Below are 23443 nucleotides of genomic sequence, written 5' to 3'. Positions count from 1 at the left end.
GCATGTAATGATTTCTGGAACGTGATTTCATAACTGTAATCTGTTTTTATTTCCTTTTTGCTGTTTGTATTTTCTTGTGTGTTGTGTATGAGCAGCCCTGCTGTGTTTACTGTGCATGTCAATCCTGATCTGTTTTGGGTTGATGTGTATGCGGTGAGCTCTAGCAAAGCATACAGGTTGCCTGTGGTGGCACTGAAGTGCATGCTAAGATATCTACACACATCATATAGCTGGTTGATGTCAGGGATTTCCACAGGTTTGAATGGTGACAGTGTATCAAATCTCTATATGAATATGGAGGGTCATGCCAATGGAAGGTTCAGTCATCCCTCTATTGTTAGGCCCAGTTGACACTACCTGTGTTTTAGTTGCTTTTTTTCTGCTTCCAAAACGCACAGAAAGTAGGTTATATGGTTGTCAATGTCATAGTTCACATCAGTGCTTGCAGTTCTAGTGAGTTCCGGTTGCAGAAAAAAAAGTAGAACATGACACATTTTTTCTGCACAGAACTGTACTGGAACGTGGTAAAACGCACTGGAATGCACATGTCCCTATTTAAATTGAAGAAAAAGGGGAGAAAATTAACTGGAATGCATAAAAACGCACTGGAATGCGTAAAATACGCACATGTTGGAACGCATCTGGACTGTGTTTCTATAGTGTGAACTGGCCCATAAAGTTGAACGCCAGAATTCAAATAATACTAGTGTGATACCCTAACCTGCCCGCTAAACATCAAAAAACTCCCTTAGGGCCAGTTCACACTACATACGTTTCAGTTGCTTTTTTTCTGCATCCAAAACGCACAGAAAGTAGGTTATATGGTTGTCACTGTCATAGATCACATCATTGCTTGCAGTTCCAGTGTGTCCGGTTGCAGAAAAAAAGTAGAACATGCTACATTTTCTGCACAGAACTGTACTGGAACATGGTAATATGCATCAAAAAGGCACCAGAACGCACTGGCACACATCAAAATGCATCAGAAATGCACTGGAATGCACATGTCCATATTTGAATTAAAGAAAAAGAGAGAGGGGGGAAATGGACTGGAACGCATCAAAAATGCACCGGAACATGTAAAAAACGCACATGCGGAAACGCATCCGGGGCTCATCTGGACTGCTTTTCTATAGTGCGAACTGAGCCTTTAGTGCTTATAGATTCTCCAAAAAAAAATTGGTGGCTGCAACCAGTTGACAGTGTTCCCACAATCACTAAGTGTACCAACAAATTATTATTTTGGTTGCGCCTTCCCTAAAAAGAAAACAAGTGTAATTGCTGCAATGTGCATTAATATATTCACTGACCAATAAAATTAGGCATACTCTAAACCAAGGGTATTGAATTAAACTTCAAGGAGGTCCGGTCACTAAAATCTTCTGGCCAAGGTCCGCAAATAAATTTCCCCATTAGTGTTCCACCTTACCTCAGGTTTCCCCCCCAGAGTAATTTATTACATTGGGTGCCAGCATCAAACTTGCCCCATAAATCAGTTGCCACCATCATAGTACCCCCCTATGTCAGCCATCCTCATCAGAGTGCTCCATTAAGTAATGTGTTCCCATCAGAGTGCCCCCATACATCGGGCATTCCCATCAGAGTGCCCCTTTACATCGGGCATTCCCATCAGAGTGCCCCCTTACATCGGGCATTCCCATCAGAGTGCCCCCTTACATCGGGCATTCCCATCAGAGTGCCCCCTTACATCGGGCATTCCCATTAGAGTGCCCCCTTACATCGGGCATTCCCATCAGAGTGTCCCCTTACATCGGGCATTCCCATCAGAGTGTCCCCTTACATCGGGCATTCCCATCAGAGTGTCCCCTTACATCGGGCATTCCCATCAGAGTGTCCCCTTACATCGGGCATTCCCATCAGAGTGTCCCCTTACATCGGGCATTCCCATCAGAGTGTCCCCTTACATCGGGCATTCCCATCAGAGTGTCCCCTTACATCGGGCATTCCCATCAGAGTGCCCCCTTACATCAGGCATTCCCATCACAGTGCCTCTTTACATCAGGTTTCTGCATCAGAATGCCCCCTTATATTTGGTGTCTCCCATCAGTGTGCCCCCTTACATCAGTTGTGCCCATTAGAGTGCCCCATTATATAAGGTTCCCCCATCATGGTGACACCTTACATAGGGTGTGCCCATCAACGTGCCCCCTTACATTAGGTGTCACCATCAGAGTGCAACTTTCCATCATGTATCCCCATCACGTCAGGTGTGGCCATCAGAATGCTCCTTTACATCAGTTCCCAGAGTGTCCCTTTACATCAGGGTTCCCCATCACAGTGCCACCTTACATCAGGTATTCCCGTCAGAGTGCCCCCTTACATTCAAAGTACCCCTTTCCATCATATTTCCCCATCAGAGTGCCCCTTTCCATGATATTCCCCATCAGAGTGCCCCTTTCCATGATATTCCCCATCAGAGTGCCCCTTTCCATGATATTCCCCATCAGAGTGCCCCTTTCCATCATGTGCCCATCAGAGTGCCCCTTTCCATCATGTGCCCATCAGAGTGCCCCTTTCTATCACGTGCCCATCAGAGTGCCCCTTTCCATCATGTGCCCATCAGAGTGCCCCTTTCTATCACGTGCCCATCAGAGTGCCCCTTTCCATAGTATGTGTCCATATCAAACATGTGTCTTATGGCCAAAGTTAATAACGCTATAGATAACAAGAAAAGAGCTTTTATTAAATATAAAAATGAAGGAACGCTAACATTGTTTTAACATATACAGAATATGCAAAAAGGAAATCGAGGCCGCAAAAATTGAAAACGAACAACAGATTGCAAAAGATAGCAGGACCAACCCCCAATTATTCTTCAAATATATTCATAGTAAAATGGTCCGGTGCAAGCATGTAGGCCCTTTACAAAATAATCTAGAGTGGGTGACTGGGGACAAAGAGAAGGCAAATGTATTACATACCTTCTTCAGCTCTGTGTATACAAAGGAGCATGGGGGAGCTCTTGTCCATAATGGGCATGGTATTGACACCGCTCCAGATGATCCACATTGGCTCACAATTGATATGATCCAGAAATATTGAGAAAGAATAAAGGTGAATAATGGACCTGGACCGGATGGCATACACCCACGGGTCCTTGAAGAATTGAGCTCTGTCATTTCAAAGCCATTGTTTCTAATGTTTAGGGACTCTTTAATGACTCTCATAGTACCACTGGATTGGCGTAAGGCCAATGTAGTGCCTATATTTAAAAAGGGTCAAAATCTTTATCAAGTAATTATAGACCTGTTAGTTTAACTTCTATAGTTGGAAAGATACTGGAGAGCTTAACCACCTCCCGCCTGCCATATGAGGAAATGACGGGCTCAGGGCGGTTCTCTTGTTCTGGGAGGACGTTATATGATGTCCTCCCACTCTAACCACGAAAGTGGTGGTGCGCTGTGTCCCTGGGACACAGCAGATCACCGATCAACGGAAAGAGCCGAAGGGACACAGTGGATCACCAATCAACGGAAAGAGCCCGAAGGGACACAGCGGATCACCGATCAACGGAAAGAGCCAAAGGGACACAGCGGATCACCGATCAACAGAAAGAGCCGATGACGTCAGCTGTGTCCAATCACAGCTGATCGCATGTAAATAAGGAAATGCCGGTTATTAACATTCCTCTCCTCATGAGCTGTCATGCTGACAGCTCGTGAGGAGAGGAGAGCCGGTAATCTGCATTACTCATGTACATTGTGGACATGTACACTGATCATCATAGCACTGATGATCTCTGTTCCTTGTTGATCAGTGTAGCCCCATCAGTGCCACCTGTCAGTGTCCATCAATGCCACTTGTCATTGCCCATCAGTGCCACCTGCCAGTGCCCATCAGTGCCACATATCACTGCCTACCAGTGCACATCAATGCCGCATATCAGTGCCCATCTGAGCTGCCTTTCAGTGCCGCCTATCAGTGGCAGTCAGTGCCGCCTATCAGTGCCCGTCAATGCAGCCTATCGGTGCTGCCTATCAGTGTCAGTCAGTGCAGCCTGTCAGTGCCCATCTGTGATGCCTGTCAATGCCCATCAGTGCCTCCTCATCAGTGTCCATCACTGCCTCCTCATCAGTGTCCATCAGTGCCGCCTATCATTGCCCATCAGTGCAGCCTATCAGTGCCCATTGCTGCAGCCTCATTAGTGCACATCAGTGAAGGAGAAAAATTATTAATTGATAAAATGTTATAACAGAAACAAAGAAAAAAATTATTTTTTCAAAATTTTCTGTTGTTTTTGGTTTGTTTAGCAAAAATTAAAAAACCCATAGGTGATTAAATACCTCCAAAATAAAGCTCTATCTGTCTGAAAAAAAATATAAAAAATTCAAATGGGTACAGTGTTGCATGACTGCACAATTGTAATTCAAAGGGCGACAGTGCTGAAAGCTGAAAATTGGCCTGGGCAGGAAGGGGGTATAAATGTCTGGTAGGCAAGTGGTTAATAAAAGACCACATAGATGAGTTCTTGCTGGAAAAAATATTTTAAGCAACAGACAGCATGGATTCATGAAAGACAGAAGTTGTCAAACAAATCTGATTTCTTTTTATGAGGAGGTGAGCAAAACCTTGTACAGAGGGGTGGCAGTAAAGGTAAGCTGCCAAGCCATTGTCAAAATCTTCTGAGCTGGCCTGCGCATGCACAGTACTCTCTTTATTCAATACCAAGGAGACTTCATACTACACTGAAGTACTGAGTATAAACTCATGTGCAGGCCAGGCTCACAAGATTTTGAAAAACGATTCTGTGGCTCTGTGGATGGGGCAGGCAAACAGAAAATTTGACTGGGGACAGTGCAATGTATGTGTATCGCACCAAAGATGCAGTTACAGTATTACGTAGTCATGGCCCATTCACACCTTATGAATTGCGCTGCACTGTGCAGCCTTGTCCAACGCAGTCCCAGTGCATAGTCGAGGCAATTTTCCTTATGTCCGATCAGTTCAGTGGTCTGTGCTGAAAAAAAGTAGGACTTGCTGTACTTTTTTTCAGTGCAGCGTGTTGTGACGCTGTACACCATATTGCAACTTACTGCTATGAATGAATATAAATTAAATGTCAGTTTGTGACATTTTAGCTCTGGTTCACACTGATGCAGTACAGAATTTGCAGCGTTTTTCTGTGCGAATTCCACACCGCATCAGAATCGCACCCCGTTCATGCTAACCGATGCGGTTGTATGTTAAGTTAACAGCACCCCGAAATCGGTCGGCAGAACACGGTGCAGAATTGGATCGCATAGGTGTGAATACCCATGCGATCCGATTCTAGTGTGGACCCAAAAAAGGGTCCTGCACCTTTTTGGTGCAGTGCGATTTGAGCCATACATAATGTATGGCTCCGATCGCACCGCACACAAATCACATGTGATTTGCACAGGAATGCGGTGCGGTTCCTGTGCGAATCACATGCGATATACAGAGCAGCACAAGTGTGAACACAGACTAAAAGAAGATGAAATGGTGCAATGCATCATTTACAACACATCAGCAGGTGTGAGAATAGTGGACTGGCAGTGAAAGGATTAAATACAGGATTAAAGTTAACCTCTTGGCGCTGGCTCCTCCCGGCCCTTTAAGAGTTTCAGAAGCTGGGGGGCGGGGTTTTAGGGTCACATGATCGGAAAAGGTCCTGATCGAAAGGGGAGATAGGGACCTTTCCGGGAGTCACGGAGACATGTGCTGGGAGCGCGCAGGGCGCCTGCTGTCAGCACATATGTATTTTCTAATTGCAAGCAAATATGCGGCCGCTCGGCGTCAAGGCCCAGGCGCCGAGAGGCCGCATATTTGCGTGTGATCAGCGTCAAGGGGTTAAGTTAAATTAACTTAATTAAAGATTAAGGCTGGCCATACACTATACAATTTTCTGTCCAATTTCCTTTAGATTTACCTTCAACTATGTAGTGCAAGGGCCTGCCTAATTGGATACAGTTGAAAGTGTTGTTTAAGTTTGACCTCTTATTATATGGTTTTTGGTAAATCTAAAGCAAACGTTTCAAGAAAATTGTATAATATATGGCCAGCCTAAGTTAAATAGACCCATTTTAAAGCTATTCTTAGTCCCAAACCAAGGCATATAACATTTTCTTTGTGTTATATATTATTATGGGAACTATTACAGAAATAAAGACTGGCTTTTTTTTCAGTTTAGTAAATGTGTGAAACATTTCCAATACCAAAAACAACAAAATGCTTTTAGGCTGGCCAAACAATTTTCTTGTACAATTTTTCTTTAGATTTATTATTATTATTATACAGTATTTATATAGCGCCAATAGTTCGCTCAGCGCTGTACATTACAATGGGGGACAATACATGAGACAGTTCAATAACTATACAGTGCGATACACGAGGGGTTCGAGGGCCCTGCTCCTTGGAGCTTACAATCTAGGAGGGTGGGGATAGTGGTACAGGAGGAAAAGCTGTGGGGGATGGAGTGGTAGGAAGAGTGGAGGAGATCAGCAATTAGCAGGGGGTGGGGTAGGCTTCCCTGAAGAGGTGGGTTTTTAGGGTGCTTCTAAAGGAGAGGAGAGTGGGTGATAGTCTGATGGATTAGGGTAGGGAATTCCAGAGGATGGGTGATGCCCTAGAGAAATCCTGGAGGCGGGCATGGGAGGGATTGAATTTGATCCGTTGGGCAATCGGAAGCCAGTGGAGGGATTGGCAGAGGGGGGTGGCGGAAACGGAGCGGTTGGTAAGGTGGATGAGTCTGGCCGCCGTATTCAGGATCGACTGAAGTGGGGATAGCCTGTTGTGAGGCAGGCCACTGAGGAGGGAGTTGCAGTAATCGAGTCGTGATATGATGAGGGAGTGGATGAGTTGTTTAGTGGTTTCTGGGGTTAGGAATGGGCGTATTTTGGCGATGTTGCGGAGGTGGAGTCTGCATGAGTTTGTTAGTGATTGGACTTGGGGCTGGAAGGATAGATTGGAGCCAAGAATGACACCAAGTACTCTGGCTTGTGGGGCAGGCTTGATGGTGGCATTGTTGGACGTGATGGAGAAGTCAGTGGGGGGGGGGGGTAAGCTAGGAGCTCGGTTTTGGAGAGGTTCAGTTAAAGGAAGTGGAGCGACATCCAATCTGATATGTCACTCAGTAGGCTGGTGATTCCGGCGGAGACTGAAGGGGTGAGGCGAGGGGTCGAGAGATAGATTTGCTTGTCGTCGGCATATAGGTGGTAGTTGAAGCCGTGAGAGTGTATCAGTTGGCCAAGGGAGGAGGTGTAGATGGAAAAGAGAAGGGGCCCGAGGACAGAGCCTTGAGGGACCCCAACAGAGAGGGGGAGTGAGGGGGAGGTGGTAGTGTTATAGGTAACGCTGAAGGAGCGTTGTGATAGGTAGGATGAGAGCCAGGAGAGAGCGGAGTCTCTGAGGCCAAGGGAGTGTAGTTTCTTGAGGAGGAGGGGGTGGTCGACTGTGTCAAATGCCACGGAGAGGTCGAGGAGTAGGAGCACTGAGTAGTGGCCATTAGCTTTGGCGGTTAACAGGTCGTTTGTGAGTTTGAGTACGGCGGTTTCGGTGGAGTGTAGGGAACGGAAGCCGGACTGTAGGGGGTCGAGGAGGTTGTTGTCGTTGAGGTTGAGATTTACCAAAACCATATAATATGAGGTCAAACCTAAACACTTTCAATTTGTATGAAATTAGACAGGACCTTGCACTGCATAGTTGAAGGTAAATCTAAAGGAAATTGAACAAGAAAATTGTATAGTGTATGGTCAGCTTTTCATCTGAAGGGTGTTCGGCTCTCAGCGCTACACACTCTTGCTGGATTGACCATAGTAAACCAAAAGGCTATGTGTGACATGAATATGGCCTCAAATTATAAATACAGCAATCAATAAACAATGGGAACTACTGAGCCGGGAGCCCAATACCTAGACATACAACTACTACACGCTAGAAGTGCTGCTGTGTAATCAGGGAGAGAGAACTTCACCTGTGAAGACAAAAGAAGGGAGAAAACAGCGCGGACCTCTAGTTAACCACTTGCCCTCCGGACGATTTACCCCCCCCCCCCACTTCATGACCAGGGCATTTGTTGCTGTGTGGTGCTGTACTACTTTGACAATTGAGCAGTCATGCAACGCTCCACCCAAACAACATAATTACAAGTATCCTCCTGCGCTCAATACAGGCAAGGTCCCTATCTCAACAGCTGCTGTCACTTTACCTTAAACCATTAAGTAGCCAAATATATACTATAAAATAGTGAAGCGCTAAATAAATAAATATATATATATATATATTAAGGTGCCAACAGTGAGTGTAAGTGCTATAGTGTTAACAGTTCCTTGTTAAACACTGGAACATTATAACCAATAGTGTATATTAAATAGAAAAAATCAAACTGAATCCATAATATATCAGTGACGATAAATAAATAAACAAACAAACCAGTGACAAATAATCTTATATCTCCAAAAAATTCCTTCTTCTCATTCACTATTTAGAGTGAAGAGTGCTCATCAATAATAAAAAGTGAACACGTGTATACAAAAAAACTTTTTTAAGTGCATATATAGAAAATATATATATGTATAAATAATATATCATATATATATATATAAATAAATAGAGTCCATGCAAGTGTAACTTGTGATAGAACGGTGGTCTTCACTTCTAGTGCTCAAACACAAATCCTCAAATGGCAGCAGTGCCTGCTCACCTCCCCGCACTGACCCTCAAGGGGCCAAAAGGCTACTGATCTCCTCTATGGCCAATCTTTTTTTTTTCTCCTCCTCCTCTCGGTAGCTCAGCAGGTGATCACAGGGTCTCCACTTCTCCTCCACTCATATGTCATATAGGACACAAAACAGAGCTTCCCATAGTGTAATATTGTTTAATATAAGCCACTTCTATTACATATCGGTTGTACTCACATTCGATTTCCTGGTTACAAAAGCCTTCCACCTCATCCCATAGGTGTATCTCATGAACACAGGGGGAAACCAATATGGCCGCTCCGTTCGGACATGCGTCCCACGTGACCGGAAGTGACGTAGTTCCAAACCGGATATGGCGTACCCATATTAGGTACGCCATATCCGGTTTGGAACTACGTCACTTCCGGTCACGTGGGACGCATGTCCGAACGGAGCGGCCATATTGGTTTCCCCCTGTGTTCATGAGATACACCTATGGGATGAGGTGGAAGGCTTTTGTAACCAGGAAATCGAATGTGAGTACAACCGATATGTAATAGAAGTGGCTTATATTAAACAATATTACACTATGGGAAGCTCTGTTTTGTGTCCTATATGACATATGAGTGGAGGAGAAGTGGAGACCCTGTGATCACCTGCTGAGCTACCGAGAGGAGGAGGAGAAAAAAAAAAGATTGGCCATAGAGGAGATCAGTAGCCTTTTGGCCCCTTGAGGGTCAGTGCGGGGAGGTGAGCAGGCACTGCTGCCATTTGAGGATTTGTGTTTGAGCACTAGAAGTGAAGACCACCGTTCTATCACAAGTTACACTTGCATGGACTCTATTTATTTATATATATATATGATATATTATTTATACATATATATATTTTCTATATATGCACTTAAAAAAGTTTTTTCGTATACACGTGTTCACTTTTTATTATTGATGAGCACTCTTCACTCTAAATAGTGAATGAGAAGAAGGAATTTTTTGGAGATATAAGATTATTTGTCACTGGTTTGTTTGTTTATTTATTTATCGTCACTGATATATTATGGATTCAGTTTGATTTTTTCTATTTAATATACACTATTGGTTATAATGTTCCAGTGTTTAACAAGGAACTGTTAACACTATAGCACTTACACTCACTGTTGGCACCTTAATATATATATATATTTATTTATTTAGCGCTTCACTATTTTATAGTATATACCCAAACAACATGTTGGAATTTTTCCCACACAAAGAGCTTTCGTTTAGTAGAATTTGATCACCTTTGTTTTTTATTACAAAAAAAAGACCAACAATTTTGATTAAAAAAATCATTTTTGCTTTCTGCTTTAAAACCTATCCCATAAAAAATAAAAATTTTCTGCTACATGCCTTTCATTAAAAAAACAAAAAACCCCAATAAATGTATATTTATCAGTTTTGTCAAAGTTATATCAACTACAAACTATGGGATATGCACTGGAATTTTTTTTTTTTTATACTAGTAATGGCAGTCACTCTTTGGACATTCTGACAGTTGGGGGTGTTGGCTGTCAGCGCTGTGTGGCGCTATGCTACTTTGACAATTGCGCAGTCAGGCAACACTCCACACAAACAAAATTTGGGGATTTTTCCACACAAAGAGCGTTCTTTTAGTAGAATTTGATCACCTTTTTGTTTTTTATTTTTTTATTACAAGAAAAAAGACCAACAATTTTGGAAAAAAAATCATTTTTACTTTCTGCTTTAAAACCTATCCCATAATAAATAAAAATTTCTGCTACATGTCTTTCATTAAAAAACCCCAATAAGTATATATTGATCGCTTTTGTCAAAGTTATATCAGCTACAAACTATGGGATATGCACTGGAATTTTTATTAATTTTTTTTTTATACTAGTAATGGCAGTCACTGTTTGGATATTCTGACAGTTGGGGGTGTTGGCTGTCAGCGCTGTGTGGCGCTATGCTACTTTGACAATTGCACAGTCATGCAACGCTCCACCCAAATAAAATTTTGGTGTTTTTTCCACACAAACAGCTTTCTTTTGGTAGAATTTGATCACCTTTGTTTTTTTTATTACAAGAAAAAAAACCAACAAATTTGGAAAAAAAATCATTTTTACTTTCTGCTTTAAAACCTATCCCATAAAAAATAAAAATTTCTGCTACATGTCTTTCATTAAAAATCCCCAATAAGTATATATTGATCGGTTTTGTCAAAGTTATATCAGCTACAAACTATGGGATATGCACTGGATTTTTTTTTTTTATACTAGTAATTGCAGTCACTGTTTGGATATTCTGACAGTTGGGGGTGTTGGCTGTCAGCGCTGTGTGGCGCTATGCTACTTTGACAATTGCGCAGTCATGCAATGCTCCACCCAAATACAATTTTGGTATTTTTTCCACACAAACAGCGTTCTTTTGGTAGAATTTGATCACCTTTTGTTTTTTTATTTTTTATTACAAGAAAAAAGACCAACAATTTTGGAAAAAAAATCATTTTTACTTTCTGCTTTAAAACCTATCCCATAATAAATAAACATTTCTGCTACATGTCTTTCATTAACAAAAAACCAAAACAAATCAATATAAACTATGGGATATGCACTGGAATTTTTATTTTTTTTTATACTAGTAATGGCAGTCACTGTTTGGATATTCTGACAGTTGGGGGTGTTGGCTGTCAGCGCTGTGTGGCGCTATGCTACTTTGACAATTGTGCAGTTATGCAACGCTCCACCCAAATAAAATTTTGGTATTTTTTCCACACAGCTTTCTTTTAGTAGAATTTGAACACCTTTGTTTTTTTATTTTTTATTACAAGAAAAAAGACCAACAATTTTGGAAAAAAAATCATTTTTACTTTCTGCTTTAAAACCTATCCCATAATAAATAAACATTTCTGCTACATATCTTTCATTAACAAAAAACCAAAACAAATCAATACAAACTATGGGATATGCACTGGAATTTTTATTTATTTTCTTTTTATACTAGTAATGACAGTCACTGTTTGGATATTCTGACAGTTGGGGGTGTTGGCTGTCAGCGCTGTGTGGCGCTATGCTACTTTGACAATTTCGCAGTCATGCAATGCTCCACCCAAATACAATTTTGGTATTTTTTTCCACACAAACAGCTTTCTTTTGGTAGAATTTGATCACCTTTGTTTTTTTTTTTATTATTACAAGAAAAAAGACCAATAATTTTGGAAAAAAAATCATTTTTACTTTCTGCTTTAAAACCTATCCCATAATAAATAAACATTTCTGCTACATGTCTTTCATTAAAAAACCCCCAAAACAAATCAATACAAACTATGGGATATGCACTGGAATTTTTATTTATTTATTTTTATACTAGTAATGGCAGTTGCTGTTTGGATATTCTGACAGTTGGGGGTGTTGGCTGTCAGAGCCCAATAGCCGACACCTGAGATTTCTCCATCTGTGCTCTTTAGAGTTGATGGAAGAATGTGATAAATTACCGTCTGCAGGCTGAACAAAAGAAATCTATAAATGTATGGCCAGTTTTGGAGTTTGAGTATCAGAACAGTGAAACTGTCTGTCACTTGAATTTATCAAAACAGGAGCAGCCATAATTTGCAGCCAACCAATCAACTTCTATCTTTAATTTTCAAAGCTTAACTGAACAAAGTGAAGCTAGAGACTGATTGGTTGCTGTCACAGCAGCTCCACATTCTGTCTGCTCTAGTTTTGAAACACTCCCCATCCCCCTGTATTTAAGGAGAGCCCCTTTGTCTTGGTAGAGGATAAGAAAACGGCATGCTTCCTATAAATCAACAGCTTTTGATTCACACTGCATAAAACACATTCAACACTGCACAGAAAAGAGAAGGTTTCCTAAACACAAAACCCATAGCCTTCACCTATCCTGCATTTGGAGGGACTGTCCCTCTTTTAAGTCCAAATATCTCTGCCATGCAGCCTCAGTTTGGTCTGATGGGTACATCTCTATGAAAATAAATTGATGCCCATTCTGCATGCAGACTGTTTACTATTGTGCCTGCATCTGACCCAGCTGTGTGCAGGTAGATGTGGAAACAGCAGGTGCAAGGGTGCAGTTGCATGTCAAAATTTCACATGCGTGCCAAAGTAGGCACATGGATCCATGCAGCCACTGCATCTGCATCCACCTCTACATACTGCCTGCAGCAGCAAATGCAGCCTGCATGCAGAATGGGTTTCAATGCTCGCCTGAATGAAGCCTTAGGCTAGGTTCACACCTATGCAGTTTGCGCTTGATCTGTCTCCACATGCGTTTTTGCCACGTTTTGCATTTTTTAACTTGTTGCTGGGTAGATTAAACCTCAAAATGCGCCAAAAACGCATAAAAAACGCACTACATGCTTTTCTGCAGCGTCCCTATTGAAATCTTTAGAACCAAAAACGCAACATTTTGCGTTTAATAAAGGCCCTGTCCCTTTTCTAAAAAAACGCACTGGGTGAAAACGCAGAGATGTGAACCTGTCCCATAGGAAATATATTAAATGGCCTGCTGTGTGTATACGCAAAATGCATAGGTGTGAACCTAGACTTATGGTGCACTAAACTTTTTATCCAATTGGTATTGTGCATTAGTTATATTGAAAAGACAATACACAGTGGATATGAAAAGTCTACACACCCCTGTTAAAATGTCAGGTTTCTCTGATGTAAAAAAAATGAGAACACTGCTACATCCCCAGTGATAAGAGGGTGTGCACACTTATGCAACCACATTATTTTAGTTTTTTATTTTTACTTCCCTTTTTACTTTTATGTCCCTCCCTTGTTGTTCAAGTTGTACAGTTTATAGGTTACATTAAAGGTGGAAAAAGTTCTGAAATTATTTATCTTTGTCTCATTTTTTTACATCACAGAAACCTGACATTTTAACAGGGGTGTGTATTATTCAGGGGCGGACTGACAACTCATGGGGCCCCCGGGCAATAGGAGATCATGGGGCCCCTGTGTCCTTGCCCAAACTCAAAAAAGCCTATGAAAAAGGTACCAGGGGCATCTCATGGGGCCCCCTACTGACCCCGGGCCCTCGGGCAGTGCCCGAGTTTCTAAATGGTCAGTCCGCCCCTGGTATTATTATTATTATACAGGATTTATATAGCGCCAACAGATTGCTCAGCGCTTTACGATATAAAGGGAGACAATACAGCAACAATACAGTTCAATACAAGAGGGTTAGGAGGGCCCTGCTCCTTGGAGCTTACAATCTAAGAGGGAGGGGCTGGTGGTACAAAAGGTAGTAACTGTGGGGGATGGACTGGCAGGAGGAATAAAAGATTTCGTTATTAGCTGAAGGCAGGATAGGCTTCCCTGAAGAGTAGGCGATAGTCTGATAGATTGGGGTAGAGAGTTCCAGAGGTTGGGGGAGGCTCTGGAGAAGTCCTGGAGACAACCATGGGAAAAGGAGACAAGGGAGGTCATGCGAGGAGCGGAAAAGACGGTTTGGGTGATATTTGGAAATAAGATTGGTGATATAATTGGGGCATAAAGTTATAAATGGCTTTATATGTTATTGTTAATGTTTTGAATTTTATTCATTGGGCAATGGGAAGCCAGTGGAGGGATTGGCAGAGAGGAATGGCAGAGAAGGAATGTTTAGTAATTTGGATGAGTCTGGCAGCAGCATTCATGAAAGACTGAAGAGGGATAGTCTGCGATGAGGTAGGCCAATGAGGAGGGAGTTAAAATAGTCAAGGCGAGTGAATCAGTTGCTTAGTAGTTTCCGAGGTTAAGAACGGGCGTATCTTGGAGATGTTGCGGAGGTGTAGACTTTTTATATCCGCTGTAACACCCCGGTCACATTGGATGTGACTTGGGGACTTGCAAATCGTATGCCAAATCACACCCTATTGTCCGCAATTAGAGCTGTCAAATCGTTAAGATTCCGACTTGGTCGGAGCCGCACCGATTTCTAAAGTAATACATGCACTACTTTTGGTTCCATTTGCATAGACATCTGTATCAGATGTCTTGCAAATTGCACCTGAAATCAGCATGTCGTCCGACTCTGAAATCCTGTGACTTTACTGCAAGTCGCATGATTTCAAAGTCGGGCTTGATGTGACCCAGGGATAAAGGAAACAATAGAAATAAAACAAGCAATCATTTTTTGCATATCGGATCTTTGTGGTCCCTGTAACCTGGCAGGGACATGTCCTTTGTCCTCCTTTTTATCATTTCAAAAAGTTGAGAAGTATGCAAAATCCATGTAGAGAGAGAGGGACTATTCATTCAGCTGAATATTTGTTTTTCTTAGCAAGTTTGTTTACATGTGTAGTACATTTGATGCTGTCATCAGTGCTGTTTCATGTTTTTAGGAATTTATAAGCCTTTGCATCATGGCAATTTCCGTTGTACGTCTTTATGTACATTTCAGCTGTAGGAAACTATTTTGTTTTGTTCTCAGTATCTGTTGTTTCTTTCCATTCTTTTGTTCGCAAAACTAGCTTATTCACACAGTAAATGGTCCATTTGGCATGTGTACATATACACTCTCCACATATACACTCTCCTGTCAGGTTGATCTCACCTTACTAATGCACAGTATACAGCAGTTTATGTATACCTCTTGCATTCACTGAACTTATATGCCCTAAAATTCCAGTAGCAGTACTTTAACAGTCAAGCCTTCTAGGAAACCTGTCAGCACAGAAAGCTAGGAGCTGTCATTGCTGAATTGTTTTTGAAGGTGGAGACTCCAGGCTGTCATCCTTCTCTTTGCTTTGCTGCGTCGGTGATCGGACAGCTGATATTTACGTGCTTGTTCCAGGTCAGCGACTCACAAAGGGTGATGGAAAGATAGCAAAGATGGAGCTTGCCCCTTAAAAAACAATTAGCAGTGACAGTTTCCATGTTTTTATTTTGACAGGTCCCCGTGACAGATATTCTTTTTTTGTTGCAATATTCAATTGGCCAATTGACCACAGTGTTCATTGGAAGGTCCATAATAGGCAGTATAATTTTTGGCTGATAATTAGGGTTGCCACCTCATCACTTTAAAATCAAACACATTATTTACACAGGTTCTGTGGCTGATTAAGGCGGTAATTAAACTCACCCAGTGCCTTATATGCATTAAATTAGCCTTAGAACCTGTGTAATTAATACAGTTCGGTCCATATATGTCCCCCTTTGTAATGTACAGCGCTGAGCGAACCATTGGCGCTTTATAAATACTGTATAATAATATATATTTGGACACAGGCACAATTTTAGTTTTTTTTTTAGGTATTTACCAAAACATATTAAAGCAATAAATATGTAATGATATGGACTGAAAGTGCACACTCAGGTTTAATTTGAGGGTATTTACATCCAAATTGGAGGAAGGGTTTAGGAATTACAGCAATTAAGAGTACCTGCCCCCCCTTTTTCAAGTGACCAAAAGTAATTGGACAATTGAATCAAAAACTGTTTCATGGCCAGGTGTGGGCTACTCCTTTGTTATTTCTTCATCAATTAAGCAGGTAAAATGTCTGGAGTTGATTCTAAGTGTGGTATTTGCATTTGGAATCTATTGCTGTGAACCTGCATCATGCATTCAAAGGAGCTGTCCATGCAAATGAAACAGACCATTGTAAGTCTTTAAAAACAAAACAAATCCATCAGAGAGATAGCAGCAACATTAGGAGTGGGCAAATCAACAGTTTGGTACATTCTGAGGAAAGAAGAACGCACTGGTCAGCTCAGCAACATAAAAAGGCATGAACGTCCACGGAAGACAACAGTGGTGGATGATCGCAGGATCCCCTCTATGGTAAAAAAAAAAACCATTCACAACAACCAGACAAGTGAAGGACACTCTCCAGGAGGTGGGTGTATCATTGTCAAAGTCTACAATCAAGAGAAGACTTCATGAGAGCAAATACAGAGGGTTCACCACAAGGTGCAAACCATTCATAATGCTGAAGAATAGAAAAGTCAGATTAGACTTTGCCAAAAAACATCTAAAAAAGCCAGACCAGTTCTGGAAAAGCATTCTTTGGACGAATGAAACTAAGATTAATCTGTACCAGAATGACAGGAAGAAAAAAGTGTGGAGAAGGCTTGGAACAGCTCATGATCCAACGCACACAACATCATCTGTAAAACATGGTGAAGGCAGTGTGATGGCATGGGCATGCATGGCTTCCAGTGGCACTGGGTCATTGGTATTTATTGATGATGTGACAGAAGAGAGAAGCAGCCGGATGAATTCTGCAGTGTTTAGAGATATACTGTCAGCCCAGATTCAGCCAAATGCAGCAAAGTTGATTGGATGGCGCTTCACAGTACAGATGGACAATGATCCAAAACACACTGCAAAAGCAACCCAGGAGCTTTTGAAGGAAAAGAAGTGGAATATTCTGCAATGGCCGAGTCAATCACCTGATCCAATTGAGCATGCATTTTACTTGGCAAAACTAAAGGCAGAAAGACCCACAAACAAAGAACAACTGAAGATAGCTGCAGTTAAAGCCTGGCAAAGCATCAGAAAGTAGGAAACCCTAGTCTTTGGTAATGTCCATGGGTTCCAGACTTCAGGCAGTCGTTGCCAGTAAAGGATTCTCAACAAAATATTAAAAATGACCATTATATTTTTGATTATATTAATTTGTCAGATTACATCTGAGCTCCTGAAAATGGAGGGACTGTGTATAAAAATGGTTGCAGTTCCTAAAATTTGTACTTGATATTTATGTTCAACCCCTTGAATTAAAGCTGAAAGTCTGCACTTCAAATTCATTTGGATTATTTCGTTTTAATTTATTCTGGTGGCATACAGAGACAAAAGTATGAAAATTGTGCTTGTGTCCAAATATATATGGACCTAACTGTATGTGTTCAGTTTTAAAGAGATGAGGTGGCAACCTTGATAGTAGCCAGTTAAATCAAACATTTGTCTCTTGGAAACTCTAGCAACATGATCTCAGCTCCCTAAGCTGACCATAGACCAGAATTGTGTATGGACATTCGGAAAAACTGTAATTGGAGTTTTTGATCATACCATCATTGATTCTACTCATTTTGTTCAAAAGCCCCCAAAATTTCATCCAGACGTTCACGCTATTTGTGGTGTCCAGCGTTTTTCCACACTGGGTAAACGTAGGTCACCGCTAGGGAGCATAGAAAATATGTGCCCTGTGTATGTGCCCTGTTCTCACCACAATGTTGGTGTGATGTGCAGTGTGGAAAAATGAAGCATGTCTGCATTTTTTCACACTATGCTGGATGGCACCTCAAGTCCCCAGACAGCAGAGTAGCACGCTACACTGTGGTGCAGTGACCTGAATAAAGTTGGGGAAAAAAGAAACAGTGCAATGCACTGGAGCACACATTGTACAGCTCCCAGTCGGAAACCATCATTGCACTAGCCAGCCTGGTGAAACGCTGCATTTTACAGTGCAGGCTAGTGTGAATGTAACCTTAACCACTTGCCCTCCAGAGGATTTACCCCCCTTCCTGACCAGGCCATTTTTTAATTAAATTAAATTTACGTGCTTTTTTTTTCCTCATGAAGTGAGCTTTCTTTCTGTGGTATTTGATCGCCTGTGCTTTTTTTAAAAAATTTTTTTGTGCTATAAAAAAAGACCAACAGAGTAAAAAATTTTTAAAAATCTAATGTCATAAATTTACACCAGAATGTATTCTGCGACATGTCTTTGCTAAAAAAAATCCCAATACATGTAAATTAATTGGTTTATGTGAAAGTTATAGCATTTACAAATGGCGGTATATATACTGGGATTTTTTTTCTTTCATTTTTACTAGTAATGGCGGCGACCAGCGACTTATAGCGGGACTGTGGGACTGCGACGGACATTCTGACACTGGGGGGGAACTTACTTGGTGTCACTGACATCCCCAGTGACACCAATACAGTAATCAGTGCTAATAAAAAGCACTGACACTTTATTAATGGCACTGGACAGGAAGGGGTTAACATGAGGAGTGATCAAAGGGTTAACTGTGTGCTGATTGTGTGCAGTCGCTGATCACCACCATTACTAGCAAAAATGAAAAAAAAAATTCCCAGTATATATATCACCATTTGTAAACGCTGTAAGTTTAACATAAACCAATTAATTTACACATATTTTTTTATTTTTTTTTTAGCAAAGACATGTCGCAGAACACATTTTGGCTTAAATTTATGAGGAAATTAGATTTTTAAATTTTTTTTACTGGACATGTTTAATAGCAAAAAGTCAAAAATATAGTTTTTTTTCTAAAAATTGTCAGTCCTTTTTTTTTTTTTTTTTTTTTTATAGTGCAAAAATGAAAAAACACACAGGCGATCAAATAAATTTGGGTGCAGCGTTGCATGACCACGCAATTGTCAGTTAAAATAACACAGCGCCGTAACGCAATAAATGGCCTGGTCAGGAAGGGGGGTAAATCCTCTGGTGGACAAGTGGTTAAAGTGCCCCGTCCCCCCGTGCTCGCACATAGTGGTGAACGCATACGTAGGCCACACCATGTAAACAGTGTTCAAACCACATGTGAGGTATTGCCATGAATGCCAGAGTGATAATTCTAGCACTAGGCCTCCTCTGTAACTTTAAACTAGTAACCTGTAGACTTTTTTAAAGCGTCACCCATGGAGATTTTTAACCAATGGCCGTTTGGTGGCCGGCAAAATCCCTCAGCGTTCCGGGTGGATGCCATATGGTGTCCTCCCGGGCATTTGTAGTTTGTGCGCCTGCAGAGCTGCGCAGCGGCACGATCTGTCACCAGCCGTGTACCTCGGACGTGGCCGATGACAGATCTGAGTACCGCCCCCCCCCGTTGCCGGTACCATGTGACCTGCTGTGACCAATCACAGCAGGTCACCAGACAGTTGTATACAATGGCTTCATTCATGCCATCCATTGTATACTAGTGTGCCTAGCTGTGAATGGTCACAGCAATCACATGCACAAGCTGGGTCAATCACAGCCCAGCTGTGTCATGTGATTAGCCGTGGCCAAATCACAGCTAAGTACAAAAAAAAAAAAACCCTGAATGAATCGATGTCATTCAGGTAAACGCTTGCTTATAGCAAAGTAATTCTTTGCTATAAGCAAATTGTCTAAAAAAAAAAAAAAAAAAAATACTGATCACTTCCCCAAAGTAGTACAATGTTACTATGGTAACATTGTACTACTTTAGTCATAGTGAAATATGAAAAAAAAATCTTAAAAAAAAGAAAAAAAATTTAATAAAAAAGTTAAAAAAAATTAAAAAAAATTATATATTTTTTTTTCATACTGTCAGTGTCCCTGATCACCGCCATGCCAGTTATATGATGACGCTGTACTGCACTGGTGACAGTATGTAAAAAAAAATAGTGAAAATAATTTTTTTAATTTTTTAATTTTCTGAAAAATTATGACAAAAACAACTTCAAAAAACTCGCCATGCCTCTTATGAAGTACGTCGGACTGTCTACTCTGCAAAAAGGGGTCATTTGTGGGATATCTGTACTATTCTGACATTCTTGGACCTCAAGAAATTAGATTGGCTGTCAGTACTTCAGGATTGATCAATATTCAGATCTATACCATAGTTTGTGAACTCTATAACTTTCCTACAAACTAAAAAATACATCCTAATTTGGGTTATTTTCCCCAAAGACATGTAGCAGAATACATCTTGGCCTAAATTTATGAAGAACAATTATTTATTTGTAAACTTTTATAACAGAAACAAAGAAAAACGTGTTTTTTTTTCAAAATTTGTGGTCTTTTTTTGTTAATTTAGCAAAAAATAAAAACCCCAGTGGTGATTAAATACCACCAAAAGAAAGCTCTAGTTGTGTGAAGAAAATGATAAAATTTTAGTTTGGGTACAATGTTGTATGACCGCGCAATTGTCATTCAAAGTGTGAGAGCGCTGAAACCTGAAAAATGGCCTGGGCAGGAAGGGGGTAAAAGTGCCCGGTATGGAAGCGGCTAAATACCGTAGTTTGACGCCATTCCAAAAGTGTGCACAATTTTAAAGCACGACATGTTGGGTATCTATTTACTTGGCGTCACATCATCTTTCATATTTTACAAAAAAATTGGAGTATATATTGTGGGTATTTTTTTAAGTGTTAAAGTGTATTTTTTTCCAAAGAAATAGCGTTTGAAAAATATATTAATTTTTAAAAACTGTTTATTTCTGTTTCGGTTTTCGGCACCAGAATTTCGGTGCACCACTAGTTTACATTGTGCATATTTCTTTTAAGCTCCATGCACACTTGCATTTTTTTAAGCATAAAAAACGCTGGGAATAGCATTTTTTTGTAGCGTTTAGGAGCATTAGCACTTTATTAGCATTTTTACAGGACATGTAGAAAAAAAGGGAAAAAGCTACACAAAAGCTGTTAGTAACATGTTGGTAGCATTTAGAAGTGTTTAGCATGTTTTTTCTGCTGGAAAAATGCTCTAAAAGACTACAAAAACATTTTTTTTTTCTGCTCCAAGAAGCTGAAGCTCAAGAAAACGCTAATGGCCTAAAGTAGTGTGCATGGACACATAGGATAACACTATTTAGATTCTAGGAGCAGAAAAAATGCTAATGACAGCTTCTAGGAGATTTAAAAAATGCTAGTGTGCATGGAGTATACATAGTGCGTTGAAGAACATTGTTAAAATGAGTGTAAAATGAGCTTTGTTAACAAAAGAGGATATTGTGTGCTTCTGCAGTTTTCAACTTGTGGTGTATAAATTGGGCTACGGTTTATTAAAACATCGTTTGTGGGTTTGTCTGTTTTTTGTTTCCTTTCCAACCACGTGAGATACCAGAAGCTGTAACTTTGTCTGTGCGAAGACTTCCACTCTCTTCTTCTTCTGAGAATAGGGAGTCCCAGGATAGCCGAGACTCCAGTGCACATTGCTGGATCCAGAGGGGGCTTAGGTAGTATTAGGGGGCAGGCCCGGATTTAGGGGGGTGATTTTAGTTGTGCCCAGATTTTAGTTGTGCCCCCCAGGCCTCTGAGAATGCATCCACAAATCCATGAGACCTGATGGGTACATTTGATGTAAGGGGGGCACTCTGATGGGTACATTTGATGTAAGGGGGACACTCTGATGGGGACAGTTGATGTAAGGGGGACACTCTGATGGGGACAGTTGATGTAAGGGGGACACTCTGATGGGGACAGTTGATGTAAGTAGGACACTCTGATGGGGACAGTTGATGTAAGGGGGACGCTCTGATGGGTACATTTGATGTAAGGGGGACACTCTGATGGGTACATTTGATGTAAGGGGGACACTCTGATGGGTACATTTGATGTAAGGGGGACACTCTGATGGGTACATTTGATGTAAGGGGGACACTCTGATGGGTACATTTGATGTAAGGGGGACACTCTGATGGGTACATTTGATGTAAGGGGGCACTCTGATGGGGACAGTTGATGTAAGGGGGACACTCTGATGGGTACATTTGATGTAAGGGGGACACTCTGATGGGGACAGTTGATGTAAGGGGGACACTCTGATGGGTACATTTGATGTAAGGGGGACACTCTGATGGGTACATTTGATGTAAGGGGGACACTCTGATGGGGACAGTTGATGTAAGGGGGACACTCTGATGGGTACATTTGATGTAAGGGGGACACTCTGATGGGTACATTTGATGTAAGGGGGACACTCTGATGGGGACAGTTGATGTAAGGGGGACACTCTGATGGGTACATTTGATGTAAGGGGGACACTCTGATGGGGACAGTTGATGTAAGGGGGACACTCTGATGGGGACAGTTGATGTAAGGGGGACACTCTGATGGGGACAGTTGATGTAAGGGGGACGCTCTGATGGGTACATTTGATGTAAGGGGGACGCTCTGATGGGTACATTTGATGTAAGGGGGACGCTCTGATGGGTACATTTGATGTAAGGGGGACACTCTGATGGGTACATTTGATGTAAGGGGGACACTCTGATGGGTACATTTGATGTAAGGGGGACACTCTGATGGGTACATTTGATGTAAGGGGGACACTCTGATGGGGACAGTTGATGTAAGGCGGAAACTCTGATGGGGACAGTTGATGTAAGGGGGCACTCTGATGGGGACAGTCGATGTAAGGGGACACTCTAATGGGGGACAGTCGATGTAAGGGGACACTCTAATGGGGGACAGTTGATGTAAGGGGGCACTCTGATGGGGACAGTTGATGTAAGGGGGACACTCTGATGGGGACAGTTGATGTAAAGGGGACACTCTGATGGGGACAGTTGATGTAAAGGGGGCACTCTGATGGGAACAGTTGATGTAAGGGGACACTATAATGGGGACAGTTGATGTAAGGGGGACACTCTGATGGGGACAGTTGATGTAAGGGGGCACTCTAATGGAGACAGTTGATGTAAGGGGGCACTCTGATGGGGACAGTTGATGTAAGGGGGACACTCTGATGGGTACATTTGATGTAAGGGGGACACTCTGATGGGGACAGTTGATGTAAGGGGGACACTCTGATGGGTACATTTGATGTAAGGGGGACACTCTGATGGGTACATTTGATGTAAGGGGGACACTCTGATGGGGACAGTTGATGTAAGGGGGACACTCTGATGGGTACATTTGATGTAAGGGGGACACTCTGATGGGGACAGTTGATGTAAGGGGGACACTCTGATGGGGACAGTTGATGTAAGGGGGACACTCTGATGGGGACAGTTGATGTAAGTGGGACACTCTGATGGGGACAGTTGATGTAAGGCGGAAACTCTGATGGGGACAGTTGATGTAAGGGGGCACTCTGATGGGGACAGTCAATGTAAGGGGACACTCTAATGG

General features: G+C 41.7%; 1 protein-coding gene across 2 annotated transcripts in view; it reads left to right on the top strand.

Moving 5' to 3' along the window:
- INPP5B (inositol polyphosphate-5-phosphatase B) overlaps nt 1-23443 on the top strand; it is a 176073-nt gene that overhangs the window by 79470 nt on the left and 73160 nt on the right. The gene's annotated exons all lie outside the window — the stretch shown is intronic.

The sequence above is a fragment of the Staurois parvus genome, unplaced genomic scaffold (assembly GCF_062004578.1).
Source record: "Staurois parvus isolate SC_StPar_1 unplaced genomic scaffold, SC_StPar_1.0 ptg000454l, whole genome shotgun sequence".
Taxonomy (NCBI): Eukaryota; Metazoa; Chordata; class Amphibia; order Anura; family Ranidae; genus Staurois; species Staurois parvus.
This window is presented reverse-complemented; position numbering and strand designations above follow the sequence as displayed.